General features: G+C 40.3%; 1 protein-coding gene across 7 annotated transcripts in view; it reads right to left on the reverse strand.

The window, feature by feature from the left end:
• The window catches only part of DOCK3 (dedicator of cytokinesis 3), a 257,811-nt gene that overhangs the window by 160,566 nt on the left and 78,485 nt on the right, over positions 1-18,760 (reverse strand). The window lies entirely within an intron of this gene.

Raw genomic sequence — 18,760 nt, forward strand, 5'->3', positions numbered from 1 at the left:
CATTTCTCTAATCCTCTAAAAAAGGCAATGTAAGAAGAAGCTTATTTAAGAATCTTAAGTCCTTAGTTTTAATGTCTGGAGACCTCTACATGGTGACATCTAACAAGTAGTATAACTGATCTGGATCACGCACAGCACTGTTTCTCTCTTCTCCATCCTGGACTGCTCATCTCCCAGTAAATCCAAGTTGTTAAATCGAATCAGAACAGAAAGTTACACAGGAGCCTAGATCTGACTGAAGTTACTACATCTGTAATAGGTCCCACCCATCCAGCGACATCTCTGGTTTTCCCAGGAGGAAAACTCAAGCAGGGGGAGGGAGAGTGAGCATCACTTGCCCTATTTTGAATGTACTAAGGTTTCAAAATAAAGCCAAAGTCTCTGGAGTGACATTCACTCCAGGTTTCCAGGCCTCATCTAGCTTTAATTAGCTTTTGTAAACAGAATGTGTCCCTAGTGTTATAGATTCAACTCATTTTAGTTTAATAAAAAGTGTCACCTTTATAAGAGTTAAGTGGAAACCTTTTAATAAACTTAATGACGTCATAGTAGCTATACTTACACTAAAAAATGTAAGTGCCATGCTTGAGTAAAAAGATATACTTAAGAATATAGATTTTGGCACTTGCCAAGTTTCTCAGTAGACAGAGAGTTGTCCTAGCGTGCGCCAAGGTCGCAGTTTCTATCTCCAATCAGGGAACATACGAGAAGCAACCAATGAGTGTACAACAAAATGAAACAACTAAGTAGAACAAGTTAATGATTCTCTCTCTCCATCCCCCCCAAACCAATGGGGGATAAAAAAGAATACAGATTTTAAAACTAAATTCCTGACTGACCAGATGGTGGTGCAGTCGAAAGAGCATTGACCTGGGACTCTGAGGTCTCAGGTTTGAAACCTCAAGAACATTCGCTTGAGCACGGGCTCATCTGGCTTGAGCGTGGGATCATAGACATGACCCTATGGTCGCTGGCTTGAGTGCAAAGATCACTGGCTTGAAGCCCAAAGGTCACTGGCTCAGCTGGTGTTCCCTGGTCAAGGCACATATGAGAAGCAATCAATGAACGACTAAGGTGCTGTAACAATGAGCTGATGCTTCTCATCTCTCTCCCTTCCTGTCTGTCTCTCTTAAAAAAAAAAAAGGCAAAACAAAAGAACTAAATTCCTATTTGCCCACAAGTGAAATTTTGATTGGAATTCTTAGATTTGTTTTTGTCATGGAGAAACATATGTTTTTGTGTGACAGAGACAGAGGGAGAGACAGATAGGGACAGACAGGCAGGAAGGGAGAGAGATGAGAAGCATCAATTCTTCATTGAGGCATCTTAGGGAGAAGGGGTGCAGATGGGGAACCAGAGCTGAGGGGCTTTTGTGAGCTCTGCTGAGACTGGTGGGGTCTTTGATTCTAGGAGAAATTGGAGAAGACTCTCCTGGTTGTGAACCAGAGAATGTGTCAGTGGCTTTGGGAGCCCTGAGTGAAAGGGATGTGTTTTCTCTGTGTGTTGTTCATTGACCAGTGCAAGACTTTAATAAAGGAATGGCCCAGCATTCTTTGGTTCCACTGTTTCTTTACCATCTGCCCAAATCTAATGTGAACCTGCATGTGCATGGCCACGATGGCTGCGACTACTGGTCATACAATAACTTATCTAAAAAGAATCCTTTTAAAGACAAATCAACCTACAGCGATAGTTTTCAACTGGTGTGTTGCAAGAGTCACACTGGTTTGCCACAAGAATTTTTAAACCATGCAGTACCTGACATTGACCTCTTTTCCCTTAGATTGTCAAACAAAAAAATGACAACAGCCAACACAACAATAGCCATCTAGCTATTAAATCAAAATTTGTCATACCAGCAAAAATTTTATTTTTTGATGTGCTGCAGAATTTTAGTATTTACTTTATGTGTGCCATGAGATGAAAAAGGTTGAAAATCACTGACCTATATATACTATAGCATTAGCAAAGCCTCTATCTGAGATTCCTCTTAAAAGGGGGCTTGCTTGATTTAAGTGGTTATAAATAAAATTAATTATAAAGCTAATTACAAACTAGTAGAACCAGCTAATGTTTTTAGGTGTCAGTGATCTTATGACTGAAATGTCTAAAACATCATACTACTGAGAAGTCATCTAATGGAGCATTAGACTTTTTAAGGTCCATCTGAAGGAGAAATTATTTTTAACTAGAAGACCTTAGAAAACATGCACTCTACATAATTTCAAGTGGCATTCTGTCCCTTCTTCAGTCAATCAACATATGAATAAAAGTAAGCACCCTGATGGGGCACAATGCTGGCAGAAGGGCAGAACTTACAGTCTTGCTAGCTCAAAAGCAACAAGGCCTAAGCAAACTGCATCATTTGGCAAATACAGATCTTGAAGATAAGCAGTAAAGGCAATGTGGTTTTGATAAAACAGGGCTACCTGTCTAAATTTAAAACAGAAAGTTAGAATTACTTTCCCATCAAACCACACACAATAACCCACTGCATGCATACATGAGCATTTGTTCATTCGCTCAATTAACACATGCTGTGGAGCACCAGCTGAATGCTATCACTTTGTTGTGATCCAAGTTCCTACTCCTGTGATGTTTTCATTCTACAGAGCAGACACAGATAAAAATAAATAAATGATGGTGGTGGTAAGTTCTAAGGGAAAAAACATTACAGCAGAAGAGGGACAGTGGGTAGCCAAGGGGGGGTTGGCTGGGGTGTGGAAGAAGGTATGCTTCAGGTAGGGTGGTTAAGGAAAGGCTTTTTGGGAGCTGAACTTTGGCAGAAACATGAATGAAATAAGGTGGCAGCAGTTGAGAAAACTGGGAAATTTCAGAGGCATAAAAAACCAGCAAGAGCCAACGGCTTGATGTGGAAGTGGACTTGGCGTGTTCACAGAGAACAGAGAGAACAGCACGCCTGGAACAAAGTGAACACGGGGCAGTGGTAATGGTGCAGTCAGAGAGGCAACAGGGACCAGATCAGGCAGGCCTTTGGAAACCACCTAGGGCTTTTATCCCAAGCAAGATAGGAAACCACTGGAAATCTGCAGCAGAAGAGTGATGTGATACGATTTCAGTCTTGAAAACCTCTCTCTGAGTGCTCTGCTGAGAGTAAACCATGAAAAGTCAAAGAGAAAAGCAGGGACTCTAGTCAGAAGGCTATTTATGGCAACAGAATCCACAGAATGATGGCTGACTGGATGGCGATGATAAAAATTTTAGGGCTTAGAGTTTTAACATGGTAAAGCTGTCCAGATCTGCTGGTAGTTTAGAGGTGGGATATGAATGCAGTCAAAGATAACTCTTTTTCCTGGCCTGGGAATGCATCTGAAAGAGACAAGATTTAATTTGGACATGCTACTCTGACACTTAGAGGTCAGGAAAGTGAGACGTATCTAGTAGAGAAAACTGTACAGGGGTGAGAAGGGAGGTAAGAGGAAAAGTATAATTGAAAACAGGATTTTAAGGAGGACTTTGTCAAATACACTGAGAAGTTAAATAAAATATAGACTGAGAACTGGCCACTCAATTTGGCATTGTAGTGGCCATTGTTGACCTCTACAAGGGCAGTTTTGGTGGAGTGAAGTGAGTTCACAAGAGAACAGAACATGGATGAACTAGAGGGTATTGTGCTAAGTGAAATAAATCTGAAAGAGAAAACAAAAGTTATCAATTCTATATAGAATTTAAAAAACAACAACAAATGAACAAACAAAACAAAAAAGAGACTCATATGAACAGAGATCAAAGTTATGGTTGCCAGAAAGGAGGGGAGTGAGAAGATGGTAAAAAAAAAAGCAGGGGGACATGCTTAAAATATTGTGATAACTGCACAATAACAGATGGTTACTAGACTTAGTGTGGTGATCATATCATAAGGTATACAAATATCAAGTCACTACATAGTATACACTCAAAACTAATATAATAATATATACCCAACTATACTTAAATTAAAAATGAAACAAAAAAGAAGAAATAGAGACAGAGATAACTCGTTCGTAGAATTTTCAGTAATTAGAAGCAAAAAAATGGGGTACCAGAACAGGGTTGTGTGATCAAGGAACAGAATTTAAGGCTATTTGTATGCTGAAGGGGATGATCTAGTAGAGAGAAAATGTGATGATGCAGGTGCCAAATCCTTGAGTTGCCAAAAAGAGGTGGGTCCCATCCTAGGTCAGGAGGGTACATTTCACTTAATCTGGGTACTTTATATATTGTCACAAAGAGAAAAGGCATATAATATGGCTAATGCCATGAGTAGTTGGGAGATTTGGTGACAGGAGAACTATATTATTCCTCTGCTTGCTTTAGTCTCAAGGAAATAAAATCAGCTGAGAGCGAGCAGGAGTGGAGGGGGGAGCAGGTATTAGAGGTTTGAGAATAGAGAAGATACAGAACAGTTTCATAGAAAGTGGTAACACAAATCAGCAGGGGAAAGGTAGTTCAACTGCCAGATGGTTTGAGATGTGTGAACATGAATTAAAAGATTGTACTTTTGTTTTTAAAGCTAAGGACATCTGACCCTTGAACAACATAACATGGGCTTGAAGAAGCAAGTCCACATATATGTGGATTTTTATCAATAAATCTCTATGCTGTTTTCAATCCACAGTTGGTAGTCTATGGATGTGGAGGGCCAACTGTGTACACTGATACCCACTATTTTAATAGGGAACTTGGGAATCTACAGATTTTGATATCCATGAGAAGTCCTGGAACCAACCTGAGGATACTGAGGGACAACTAAATTTTGGCAGTGACAAAAGTTATACACAGATTTTTTACTGTGCTGGGTGTTGGCACCCCTAAACCTTGTATTGTTCAAGAGTCAAATGTATAATGCACATTGAAATTGAAATACCACATATATGTGCATATTCACATATGGATGCATATACACTATATGTGCATGCACAAAGATAATATACAATGAACATATACAGATGTACAATATTTATGAAAGAATATACTAATATAGTCTTTTAAAACATTACACAGTAATTTTTTTTAAATCAAGAGTTTCTAACAGATGGTATTTTCCAAAGATGACTAGTATGTCTCTCATCCCAAATGCTCTTTTGCAAAAGCATGACCTTGACACTCCTCCGGTATAAGGTGAGTCTGTTTCTCATACCCTTGAATCCAGGCAGGCCCAGAGAGGCTCTGACCAATCAAACATGACGGCAGAGGGTGAGGCTAGTTTCTAGGCGCAGCCCTTAACTAGTCTGGCAGCCCCAGCTTCTTGTCTATCAGAACACCTGTTCTTGGGAGATTCCCCCTCAGAATCAAGCTTCCATCCTATGAAAAGCCGAAGCTACAAGGAAAGGCCACAAGGTGACACTCCAGTCAGCAGTCCCTGCTGTGTGAGTGAGCCATCTTAGATCCCGTGCCTACCTCAATTGAGCCTTCAAAGAAATACAGCTCCTTCCAGTATCTGACTATAACAGAATGATGAAAGCATATGTAAACACTCTCCAATCCAGAGAATAGTAGGATATAATAAATAGTTGTTTTAAGCATAAACTACATAAGCTTTATGTAGTTTATATAGATTAACTACACAGTATTTTTCCCAATTAAAAAATCAGTTACTGTTTTTAATTGTATAAAGCCGGGAATATTAACCCTGTACACGAATAAAATGGATCATATAATCAGAAAGCAGCAGCATCATTACAATCAATATGGTGCTGATTTCTTTTTCTAGGCCCAGTCTAAAGGCTCCATCAGCATGGCTCTGACGCCACACTGCATTCTTGGGTTTGTCAACAGAAGAGAACACAGACCGTTCAAGGTGAGCACTCTGGGTGACCGGCCCCAGAGCACACAGTTGACCTACGTAGGGATCACTTGACCCCGTAGGTCAGCTGAATATCCCACCCAGGCTGAACGATCCTTTTCTACTGAGAGGCCTGCTCCTCAGCAGATTAAAATAACAATATAATTAGGCAGGTGGTAAGGTTTAGCTTTCCTGTATAATCATCCCTAGTTCCTGTCACTGCTAAAATAAAAGCAGGAAGAATTTTTTTTTAAGTATAAGAAAAAGAAATCCGTGGCCCATCTTAGCAACATGTTCAGCCTCTCCAAAGGCTCTATAGAGCTTTTGTCAAGAACATTCACAGAATATTTCAAAAGCATACTGGAGAGCTAGCAGAAACTATAAATTTAACTACTTTGCAACCACATGCCAAGTAGAATTTGTCTCATTACTATGAAAGAATCCCTGAAACTCTGCAGGAAAAAAAGAGGTTTAATATTTAACACTTTTGATTTAAAAATTATTTTTACTAAACTGCATGTAACCCAGTGTGAAAAGGAAGGTTGTACTGTGCTGATGCCCCTGAATTAGCAGACGAGCAACACTTCAGAGTACCCATCATAAAGTATGCTACCTTTATTTTAAACTACATATGCACAAGGATAGGCTAATATGATTATAAAAATCTAATTTAAAAAAATTACATTGGCCTGACCAAGTGGTGACGCAGTGGACAGAGTGTCAGATTGGGAGGCAGAGTACCCAGGTTTGAAACCCTGAGGTTGCTGGCTTGAGTGCAGGCTCACTAGCTTGTGTGCAGGGTCGCTGGCTTGAGCCTGGGATCATAGACATGACTCCATGGTCGCTGGCTTGAGCCCAAAGGCTGCTGGCTTGAAGCCCAGGGCAGTTGGCTTGAGCCCAAGGTCACTGGCTTGAGCGAGGGGTCACTTGCTCAGCTGGAGGTCCCCCATCCCCGCAGTCAAGGAACATATCAGAAGCAATCAATGAACAACTAAGATGCTGCAATGAAGAATTGATGCTTCTCAGCTCTCTCCCTTCCAGCCTGTCTGTCCCTCACACTCTTGCTAAAAAAGAAAATTACATTGAAAGTATTGCTCTCCTCAAAGGGAACAAATGTCCTGTCATGAGTACTAAACACTTTAAGTGAAAGTCAATTTAATAGAAGTTAAACATTATATCTAAAATTCAAGTTGTTAGGGAAAGATTCCCAGATTATCTCTTCATTGCAACTCTTCCTTTCGAATATTTACTTTACACGCAGGTAGATGGTTTATTTTCTCATTTTATTTCTTGTTAACAAAATAATCATTATGAAACTGAGTTTATTCAAACTTCTCCAATATTCCTTTTTTAAAAAAATGCTATTAATAATCAAGTCTCTTACCATAAGTTAACCTCCAATTCTATTCAAAATGTTTATGTTATATCCCAAAGCCTTAGGACTCATTCCAGTATAATACAAAAATATCTAAACTGCAGTACTTGCAACCCTAACAACCTTTCTGCTAAAAATATCTTTCAGTCCAGAAATTTAAACTTCCATTTTAGGTTACTGAACGACACAGTTGGCAAAGGCTTAAAAATGAGTTCAACAGGGAAAATTTTGTGAAACAAAACTGTATCTAACTCTAAGCTATTTCACACTGATCTTCAAACATGAATTTGCAAGAAATAAAAATGCAAAAAAGCAATGTGAAAATTTCTTTTAAACTATTCGTTAATATGGGGGGGTATGCCTATACAATCTATACACTTGGCATAAAATATTTACTCCTTCACCTCTGAGGGGCCAGGATGTCTTCCTCACTCCACTCACAAACCAAACACATCCTCCCTCATAGATTCCTTGATAACCAAAATAACACTCTTTATGGCTTCTACCCTCTTCTGTAACACAAATATCTGCAGAAGAGCTAAGACTTTTAAAACTCTTTCTTAGTTTAAGTAAGTTGATCATATTCTTTTCCTACGGCAGATAAAAATCTTAATAAGAACTTAAAGCCAATGGAAAGGGAAAATATTAGTGATATAAAACACAGAGGCTGCAGTTGCTGGTGTTAAGGGCACCCACTCACAATTCTGAACAGGGTGAACTTACCTAAAAGCAAGTTGTGGGGCAGCTGAGGCATTCTCCAATTCACACAAGACAGAACAAACCTCTACTTAAAGACGCACTTAATCTGTCTCTTCTAAGTACCTCTTCTTAGAGATGGAGACCAATGAGAAACCAGCTCCCGTCTTCACCATGTATGATTACCCCCTCCTCCAAATGTTAAAGATGAGACTTGGAAAGAACATAACTTGGCAGAAAATAAAAGACTGAAAACTAATCCCTGGGAACAGGGTTGAGGAGAGTTGGAAGGAAACCAGTAACAATCAAGCCTCTTATCTGAGTAGAAAGGCTCAGGGACTGAAGATACCAGAAATCTCTGAAGGTGTAAGTATGTGCGTAATGCATGTGCATGTGTGTGGGGGGGTGGGGACTAGAGGGTGTGCTTGGAAAATGGAAACAGGAGAATTGGTTAAAAGACTTTTAAAGGCCATGAGACTGGGGTAAACACACAAAATGGGGTACAGAGATGTGTCACAGAATTGGGCACCTGAAACCTGTATAATTATGTTAATCAGTGCCACCCCAATATTCAATTAAAGGCCATGAGACCTTCAGATCATCACCCCTACTCTATGCTGCCAGGTTTTCGCCACCTGATGGTTTTCTCCACATGATCGTTTACTCTCTGCAGAGGTTCAAACAGGGTCAATACAGGCCCTAGCTGGTTGACTCAGTGGTAGAATGTCAGCCTAGCATGGGAGTCCTGGGTTTGATTCCCAATTAGGGCACACAGGAGAAGCAACCACTTGCTTCTCCACCCCTCTCCCTTCTTTCTCTCTCTCTCTCTCTCTTCTCCTCCCACAGACAAGGCACGATTGATTGGTGCAAGCGCAGTGGCCCTGGGCACTGAAGATGGCTCTGTGGAGCCTCCACCTCAGGCACTAAAAGTAGCTCGGTCGCAAGCATAGGACCTAGATGGGCAGAGCATTGACACCAAATGGGGGCTGTTGGATAGATCCTGGTCAGGACGCATGAAGGAGTCTGTCTCTCTATCTCCCCTCCTCTCACTTAGAAAAGAAAAGAAAAAGAAAAAGGATCAATACATTGGAAGGCACCAAAAATAGCTGATGATGTTAAAACAGAAAGTTGAAGTTAAAGACTATGTAGTAAAAGATGGGATCCCTGGTGCTTTTCCCACACTAAACTCCCAAAGTGTTCATAGCCAGGCTTTTACCTTCGGGGAAAGAGAACAGAGGATTACCCACTGGGAACATTCAGCCCAGAAACACTAACAACTGCTCTCCTTCTGCCATGAAAAACCAGGGCCTTTTCTGATCACTGTACAGTAACATCTAGCAGTTAGTAACTACCAGCCCCACTCACAGAACTTTCTGTCAATAGTCTAATGCTTCATTCTTAAATATGAATAGAAAATACCACTATATAATAAAGAGAGTTTCTAACATAACAAAAGAAACCAAAACAATCAGAAAAAAATTTAAGGAAAACAGTAACAACGTTAGGAATGAAAGAAAATTTCAAAGAAAAATAATATTTTCAGAAAGTACAGAGTTTATATAATACATTCATGAAATAAGAACAGGATATGATAGAAAAAGAGGAGCCCAAAAGGCTTTTGGAAGTTGAAAATAAGTAAAACAGCTGTAGTTTTAAAACACAATTTAGTAAAAAGGATAGGATAAAAGCTGAAGAATTCTGCCAGAAAGTAGAAAAAAGTAATACAATGAATAACGCAGGAGAAAACATAGGAAAATTAGTGAATCATTGTAGGATGTTTAATTCTAATAAAAGAGCTATAAGAAGAAAGAACTGTGAAAACAGAGGGGAAGAAGCTGTCAAAGAAGTAATACAATAAATGTCCCAGAACGGAAGGAAATGAGTTTCTAGGTTGACAGAACTCACCGAGTAGCCAGCATAATCTATGGAAAAGGATACCATAAGGCACATCCTTGTAAAAGTGCAGATACTAAGATCTTTCATGTAAAACAACTTGCGACTAAGAGTCAGGAACTAGAATGACACTGGAATCCTCAACACCGGAAACTAGAAATAATGAAGCAATGCTTTAAAACTTCTGTACTTTGCCTGACCAGGCAGTGGCACAGTGGATAGAGCATCCGACTGGGATGTGGAGGACCCAGGTTCGAGACCCTGAGGTCACCAGCTTGAGCGCGGGCTCATCTGGTTTGAGCAAAGCCAACCAGCTTGGACCCAAGGTCGCTGGCTTGACCAAGGGGTTACTTGGTCTGTTGAATGCCCACGGTCAAGACACATATGAGAAAGCAATCAATGAACAACTAAGGTGTCGCAACGAAAAACTAATGATTGATGCTTCTCATCTCTCTCTGTTCTTGTCTGTCTGTCCCTATCTATCCCTTTCTCTATCTCTCTGTCTCTGTAAAAAACAAACAAACAAACAAAAAACTTCTGTACTTTATTTATAACCAAGAATTTTATGTCAAGCCAAACTATCAATCAAGGGTACGGTATACATTCCAAATATACAAAACCTCAAAAGAAAATTCTCCCACACACTTTTCTCAGGAAGATATGGAGAAAGTAAACCAAGACTTATCAAATGAGAAAGTAAACCGAGAATTAAGATGACACTGGTTTAACCCAGAAGGACAAGGGGTTACCTAGGAGAGGGGCAGGGAAAATTCTCAGGCCAGGTTAACACAAGCTATTGGAGAGCCTCAAACTGGACATTACTAAGAAAAACATTAAACTGGTAAAATACCCAAAAACATAATCAAAGGATATTTTCATTTCTGCCAGAAGGTTGGGATGTACCAAAAAAAAAAAAAAAGAAGAAGAAATGAAAAGAGAAACAATTGTTAACTATTAAAAGAACAAGGGTATGCAAGAAAGAAATAGAACCTTAGTTCACTATGTGGCTCAGATATAAAATTAGTTTCACAGGCATAGCAGTAATTGCATATGATTTAACAAACAAACAAAAATGGTGCTGTTCTGGAAGAGGGGAAGAGTGTATGAGCATGAAGAACATGCCGAGTTTAACTCTATCTCCTCACGTTGCTGGGAGAAAGGAGCAGTGATCTGACTGCTGATGGAAGGGAAGGAAGAGAGAGCCAGAGCAGGGCTGCGTCTGAACGTCAAGAAAACAAACATCACTATCACAGAACACAGATAATGAAGACAATGAAACCATTACAGATTTTGCTTACCTTGATTCAGCATCTATTCAAATGGAAACTACTACCAAGAAATCAAGAAAAGGCTAAGACTCAGAAGGGAAGTGATGGAAGAATTAGAAAAGATCATTAAGAGCAAAGATGTATCACCAGAAACCATAGCTAAAGTCATCTGTACCTTCGTATTTCCAACTATGATGTACCATGTGAAACTTGAACTGAGAATAAGGCTGATAGGGAAAAAAACGGATTCATCTGAAATCTGGTGTTGGAGGAGAGCTCTATGGATACCTTGGATCATTGGAGAGACAAACAGGTGGATCTGAGAGCAAATTACGCCTAGAACATCACTCGAGGTAAAAATGACAAAACTTCCAGTACATCATAGGAAGGCAAGATTCTTTGGAAAAAACAATAATGCTGGGAAAAAATAGCAGGCAACAGGGAAAGAGGAAGACCAAATACAAGATGGACTGACTCCATAAGAGAAGCCATAGGCATGAATCTACAGGAGCTGAGCAGGGTTGTTGGACAGAGGACACTGTGGACATCACTCATTCACAGGGTCAGCAGGAGTCAGAGCCAACTTGACACACATAATAGATGAACATTAAGTTAACTCTAAAACTCTTTAAGTCAAGATATACATTAAAAGAATATTATTTTAAAAGGCAAAACATCCAAAGAAATAACTGAAAGAGCTGTATAAAATGGGTGTGCAGAGGAAATCAGGAATGGGGAAAGACAGAGCAAAAAACTATTATTTTTCATTAAAGGCTCAGTTGTCTTTAATATACAATTTAATAATCCATATATACATGTATCACTGATTTTTTTTAAAATTATTAAGTGAGAGGCAGGGAGGCAGAGAGACAGACTCCAGCAAGTGCCCCAACTAAGATCCACCCAGCAAGCCCCCTATGGGGTGGATGCTCTGCCCATCTGGGGACATGCTCACAACCAAGCTATTTTTAGCCCCTGAGGTGGAGGCTCCATGAAGCCATCCCTAGCACCTGGGGCCAACTTGCTCAAACCAGTGGAGCCATGGCTGTGGGAAAGGAAAAGAGAGAGAGAGAGAGAGAGAGAGAGAGAAGGGGGAGGGGTGGAAAAACATATGGTTGCTTCTCCTGTATGCTCTGACCAGAAATTAAACCCGGGACTTCCACACACTGGGCCAAAGCTCTACCACTAAGCCAACCGACCAGGGCTGATATATTTAAAAGGTAAAATTTAAAAACCTCTATCATAAAAGGCCCTCCTCCATCCCCCACCCTAAGTGGTCACAAAGTTAAGCGAGTTTCAACCCAGCCCTGTTGTTATTACTTTAAATATTAACAAATGAAACCAGCCAGACATGCACTTGTACAATGACACCTTGTCAGAATCAACACAAAAGCTAGACCATTTATACATCTCCTTTCCACAGTGAATGAGAAATGAAACACATTCCAGCGCAGAGGAATGTCACAGAGAAAGCTCTGTCTCTTGACTACAGCATAACATCTGTCCCTTCAGTTTTCACACTCTGGTGACAGTGGATACAGGGCAGAAATGATAGCAGCTACATTGTGAACCAAGCTTCTTCAGGATATGAGTCATCAGGCTGCAGCAAAGAAAGGGAACTGGCAGAAGGGTCGCATCCACGTTATCTAGAGATGCATCATGAACAGCACTTCACAAAGGGCAGGCATCCCTTCACATGCAAGGGATTGTGTTTTGCTAAATCCTATTCATTTTTATTTATTGATTTTTAGAGAGAGAAAGGAAAGGAGAGAGAGAGAAACATGGATTTGTTGTTCCCTTTATTTATGCATCCATTGGTTGATTCTTGTATGCACGGTGACCAGGGATCAAAACCATAATCTTGGCACATCGAGACAACACTCTAACCAACTGAGCTACCCAGCCAGGGATACTCTAGCCCTTTTAAACGACTCCCTCTTACCTCCTAAAACAATCGAGCAAAACAGCCGGGAACTTTAAACAAAGACACCAACTACTTTACCCCCACAACCCGCCCATTATCATTTACCCCTCAAATTAATCACCATTAAAAACACTCAATCTGTGAAATCTATTCAGGTCATCTCCTGCCTTCCTATACTGATCCTTGATCTGAAGTTTCCTAATTCTTTAACGCAGACAATACGGTATAACAGGCCAGGGTTACTGGCTCTGGAGTCAGAATTGGTTTTCTATCTCAACTCTGCCATAATTCTGGTTACCTCATTCTTTTAACAATAACAACAAAAGAATATATCCATTGTTATTACAGGGGTTAACTGTACCTGGAACCTAGTAAATACTCTTAAGCAGGGGTCCCCAAACTATGGCCTGCGGGCCACATGCGGCCCCCTGAGGTCATTTATCTGGCCCCCATCGCACTTCCAGAAGGGACACCTCTTTCATTGGTGGTCAGTGAGAGGAGCATAGTTCCCATTGAAATACTGGTCAGTTTGTTGATTTAAATTTACTCGTTATTTATTTTAAACATTGTATTTGTTCCCGTTTTGTTTTTTTACTTTAAAATAAGATATATGCAATGTGCACAGGGATTTGTTCATATTTTTTTTATAGTCTGGCCCTCCAACAGTCTGAGGGACAGTGAACTGGCCCCCTGTGTAAAAAGTTTGGGGACCCCTGCTCTTAAGTGTAGTTATTACCATACAACATTCCTTGCCCTCCTCCAACAGACACTCTGCTCTGGACCTGACTCTCAAACATCACCAAGTCTTCCAGAGGTGCTTCCAAACTACACTGAGGCACCCTTGCCAGTGCACCCCATCTGGCTCCTGCCTTTGAGTCTTCTCACCTATACCTTTGAAGAGGGTGCTATTCTGAAAAGGTACATAAGCTATTTATAATTTATTCTTTAAAAATTGAGTAAACATAGAGAATAGAATAAAAATAGAGAAACAAATTAAGAATACTAATAGGAAGTCCTAGGCCAGACCCCACTGGTCTGAACCCAGACCCACAGGCCTGACCACCTCAGACTGCTGCATCACAAAGCATAAAACCAAGAATGTAATAAAAAATGAACCATTTAAATCGTTATTCTCATTTAAAAATATATATAGTTATACATGACCTTCTAAATACCATACTTCTCTAATTCTCATATATCAATGATGATACCATTGATGATATTTACTGAATACTGGTTTTAAGCCACATAAAAACTAATATTCTTACTTAATCTTTCAAATATTTAAAATTTAGTTGTATATGTTTTATATTTTGAATAACAATATACATGTGTGTATATATATAGTTTATATGTGTGTGTGTGTATATGTATAGTTTATATGTCTATTTGTGAGTGTGTTCAAAAACACTTTTAATGATTAAGATGCACAATGAAAAAGTTTGGAAACCACTACTCTCAGTCACCTTTCACACAAACGGGCATAGCTAGCCCTATACATTTTTCAGTGCAGGCACCCGGAACTCCTCCTGTGGAGGCCCTGAACAGGAACACAGAACAGGGGCAGAGTTCAGTGCCCTGAAGAAAAAGCCACAGTGGCTTTACTGACAAAAGTTCTGAACATAGTACTGTGCTGAACATAGCACATTAGGGACAGAATTAGCAATTGTGATTAATCAATAGTTGGGGACATTTGATCTCCCTTGCCCTTTTATCTGCTCTAAAGAAGTTCCCCTTCCTGACTTCCTCATTCTGGTCCCTGCTCCTATTTGTGTGTATCAATAAATACCCAGAAGGACTGGGGGTCAGGCCATCTCATGAATCTGTATAGGAGACTGTGAGGCAGTCTCCCCTAGGGTCCTCAGTGCACTCCATGTGGTCTCCAAGTAGTCATTGTGGTGTCCCAGGTGAGGAACAGGAACCAAACAACATCTTCCCATTTTCTTCTCATTTCCTGACTGGTAGAGAGGGTAGAAGAGGTGACTCCAATCCCCTTCATTAGGACAGCTCCATCTCTTTAATGAGGATCTACAGAATAAGGCTCATATATACTAATGCAAAGGTGTGCTCCCTGGGAAGGGCTATCTGACTCACTAGAAGATCCCTCCAAGAGGATAACTATGAGGAAAACTCACAACTATCCATGGCCTGGCTCTTAGCACTGGATATAATTCTGACAATGTTCCAGAGTTGAATGAACTTCAGAATAATGGCCAACCATAACAAAACTTCTCTATGAACCTGTTCATAAAAGCAGGATCCAAAGTAAACCATTCAAACCAGTATGCTTTGAAAATAATACTGATAAATTTGAAAACCTAAACAAAATGGATAAACTTCTGGATAAAATTTATATAAAACCCAAACTATCAGAAATAGAAATAGAAAATGTAAATAGAAAAACAGATGCTAGGCCCTGGCCAGTTAACTCAGTTGGTTAGAGAATCATCTGAAACATAAAGGTTTGCAAATTCTATGCCCAGTCAGGGCACATATGGGATGCAACCAATGAACGTACAACTAAAGTGGAACAACAAATGAATGTTTCTCTCTCTCTCTCTTTCTCTCTTGCTCCCTTTCTGTTGGACAGATAAAATATATTATGCTCACTTTGTTAAAGATGGCACTGGCCCTGGCCGGTTGGCTCAGTGGTAGAGCGTCAGCCTGGCGTGCAGGAGTCCCGGGTTTGATTCCCGGCCAAGGCACACAGGAGAAGTACCCATCTGCTTCTCCACCCCTCCCCCTCTCCGTCTCTCTCTTCCTCTCCTGCAGCCAAGGCTCCATTGGAGCAAAGTTTGCCGGGGCGCTGAGGATGGCTCTGTGGCCTCTGCCTCAGGCTCTAGAACGGCTCTGGTCGCAGCAGAGCAACACCCCAGATGGGTGGAGCATCGCCCCATGGTGGGTGTGCCGGGTGGATCCCGGTAGGGCGTATGTGGGAGTCTGTCTGACTGCCTCCCCATTTCCAACTTTAGGAAAAAAAAATGGCACTGCCCACGTGGAAACCCAATGCCCAGGTGATTGCTTGGGATAGGCATGATTATGTTAATATGTGTTGGTTATGTTAATATGTGTTGGAGGAGGGCTTTCGCGCCAAAAGGTTTTAAAAGGAAGAGAGATTGCGTTGTTCCAGAAGAGTGATTGCGTTCTAGGAGGAGGGCAGAGAACAGGGAGGAGAGCAGAGTACGGCCATGTAGAGGAGAAGAGAAGCAGCCAAGATGGCGGAATGCTGAAGGAGAAGCCAGTTTGTGCAAAGTTTGTACAGAGAGGAGGAGATGGGGAGCCCAGGTGAATAAGTCTGGTGAGCTAGAAACCTTTGATTCTAGGAAACTCGGATAAGTCAGTAGCTTTGTGAGCGCTGAATGAGTGGGCTTTGGAGCCCAGTGTGTGTTTTTACTTGCCCGCCGGGTGCAAGCTAGGATTAAAGATAATGGCCCACCAGTTTTTGGCTCCGTTGTTTCATTACCATCTGTCCGAATCAAATACGAACCTGCTTGGCCCAGGCAGCTGTGATGGTGGCTGTGGCTACTGGCTTTACACTTCCTATCTCTCTCCCTCTCTCTAAAATCAATCAATCAAAAAAAAAATAGATGCTAAAGAAATAAAATGATACTCCTCAGCTACTAAAAGATCCAAGCCTAGAGTTCTACCAAGTACTCAACAGCTATTTTCTTTTTTTTTTTTAATTTTTTATTTATTCATTTTAGAGAGGAGAGACAGAGAGAGAGAAGGGGGAGGAGCTGGAAGCATCAACTCCCATATGTGCCTTGACCAGGCAAGCCCAGGGTTTCGAACCGGTGACCTCAGCATTTCCAGGTTGAGGCTTTATCCACTGCGCCACCACAGGTCAGGCCTCAACAGCTATTTTCTAACATGTTTTCCCAGGAAATAAAATGTCCAGCTCACTTTATGATTAGTATAACCTTAATTTCAAATTAAACTGACAGTTTAAAAAGAAAAATTAAATACTCATTTCTATTATAAAAACAGGTCAAAAAGTGGAAATATCAGTATGGCTCTCTCTCTCTCTCTCTCTTCTCTAAAATGAATAAATAAAAATTAAAAAAAAAAAGGAAATATCAGTATGGTAAACTGGATTGTGTGCTCCCCAAATTCATATATTCAAACTTGAACCACCAACATGGCTGTATTAAAAAATAGGACCTTTAGGAGATAATTAAGATTAAGTGAGGTCATAAGGGTAGGACTCTAATTCCAAAGGATGGGCAGCTCTATAAGAAGAGGAAGAGAGATCTCTCTCCCGCCACGCACACACAAAGAGGAGGACATGTGAACACACAGCAAGACGGCAGCCACCTACAAGCCAGGAGGAGAGTTCTTACCAGAAACTGACCATGCTGGCACCTTGATCTTAGACATCCAGCCTCCAGAACTGTGAGAAAATAAATTTTTGTTGTTTAAACCACACAGTCTATGGAATTTTGTTATGGCAAACCACGCTAATACAATTGGCTTACAAAAAATTAAATGAATCCAATACATGTATACACATACACACAAATGCATGTGCATATATCTGTGCGTGTACACACAGACTTTGTGTGTGCATATGCATATGTACACATACATACATAGGTTCAATTTGTCACTGAAATAAAAACATCGTTTAATATTTTTTAAAACTACTGAATTAATTTATCATATAAGTGATTAAAAATAAATATTTCAATGTATACAAAAAAAGTGACAGAATTCAGTACATGGTTATGAGGGGAAAGAAAAACTTTCTGAAAACCAAAAAAGAAAGAGAAAGAATGAGAGAGGGAAAAGAGAAGAGAGAAGAAAGAATTTTCATATCTTGCTAAAAGCCATCTGTGGAAAAAGAGAAACTTTAGATGAATTCCCTTTAAGATTGGGTGTCAGGGGTTCCAAAGATCACCCCAGGTTCAGTGACTTGCTAGGAGGACTCATGGGACTCAGCATATAGTCATATTCACCACTGAGATTAGTTACAGCAGGAGATTACTACAAAGCAAAATCAGCAAAGAGAAAAAGTCCAGAGGAAACCAGTCCTTGCTTCCGAGTGTCCTCTCCCTGTGGAGTCACACACACTAAGCACTTAGTTCTTCCACAAGGACGCTGTGGCAACACGTGTGGAGCGTTGCCTAGTGAGAAAGCTTATTAGAGACTCAGTGCCCAGGTGTATACTGGGGGCTGACTACACAGGTAACCTATGCTCAACACCCAACAAAAGTCCACACTCCCAGAAAGAACGGAAGTGTTCAACAGTTTAGGCACAGTGTTCACTGTGGGAACATTCCTGAAATCCAAGTCCCCAAATGCCAGCCACAGGTCAACCTTATATGTAGGCCTCTCAAAAGTGGCAATCCAGGTCTGCTCTGTTAACTCTCAGGAACAACAGGAAACAATACAAGGAGGTCGAGAATCACAGCCACAGTTTAGCACAATCCTAGCCAATAAAATAAGAAAAAATAACTAAATAAAAATATAAGAATTTGAAGGGAAGAGACCGAACTGTCAGTCTCAAAGACAACCAAATAACAGAGTTCAGAGTCAACAAATGGAAGATTTTTAAAAATCAATATAGTAATATTAATAAAATAGAAAATGTAATTTAATATATGGCACCACTCACATGAGCAACAAAATCTATAAAGTGTCAAAGAAGTAACCTAATTATGCACAAGACTTTTTATGGGAAAAAGTAAAACTCCATTAAAGAATATTGTTAAAGGCTATGAGAAAAAAGTCATTCCACTAAAGAGGATAAACATATGACAAACAAGCATGTAAAAGGATACTCAACTTTATCAGCCACTAGGCAAGTGCAAATTAAAACA

This window comes from Saccopteryx bilineata, chromosome 10, assembly GCF_036850765.1.
Source record: "Saccopteryx bilineata isolate mSacBil1 chromosome 10, mSacBil1_pri_phased_curated, whole genome shotgun sequence".
In the NCBI taxonomy this organism is placed as follows: domain Eukaryota; kingdom Metazoa; phylum Chordata; class Mammalia; order Chiroptera; family Emballonuridae; genus Saccopteryx; species Saccopteryx bilineata.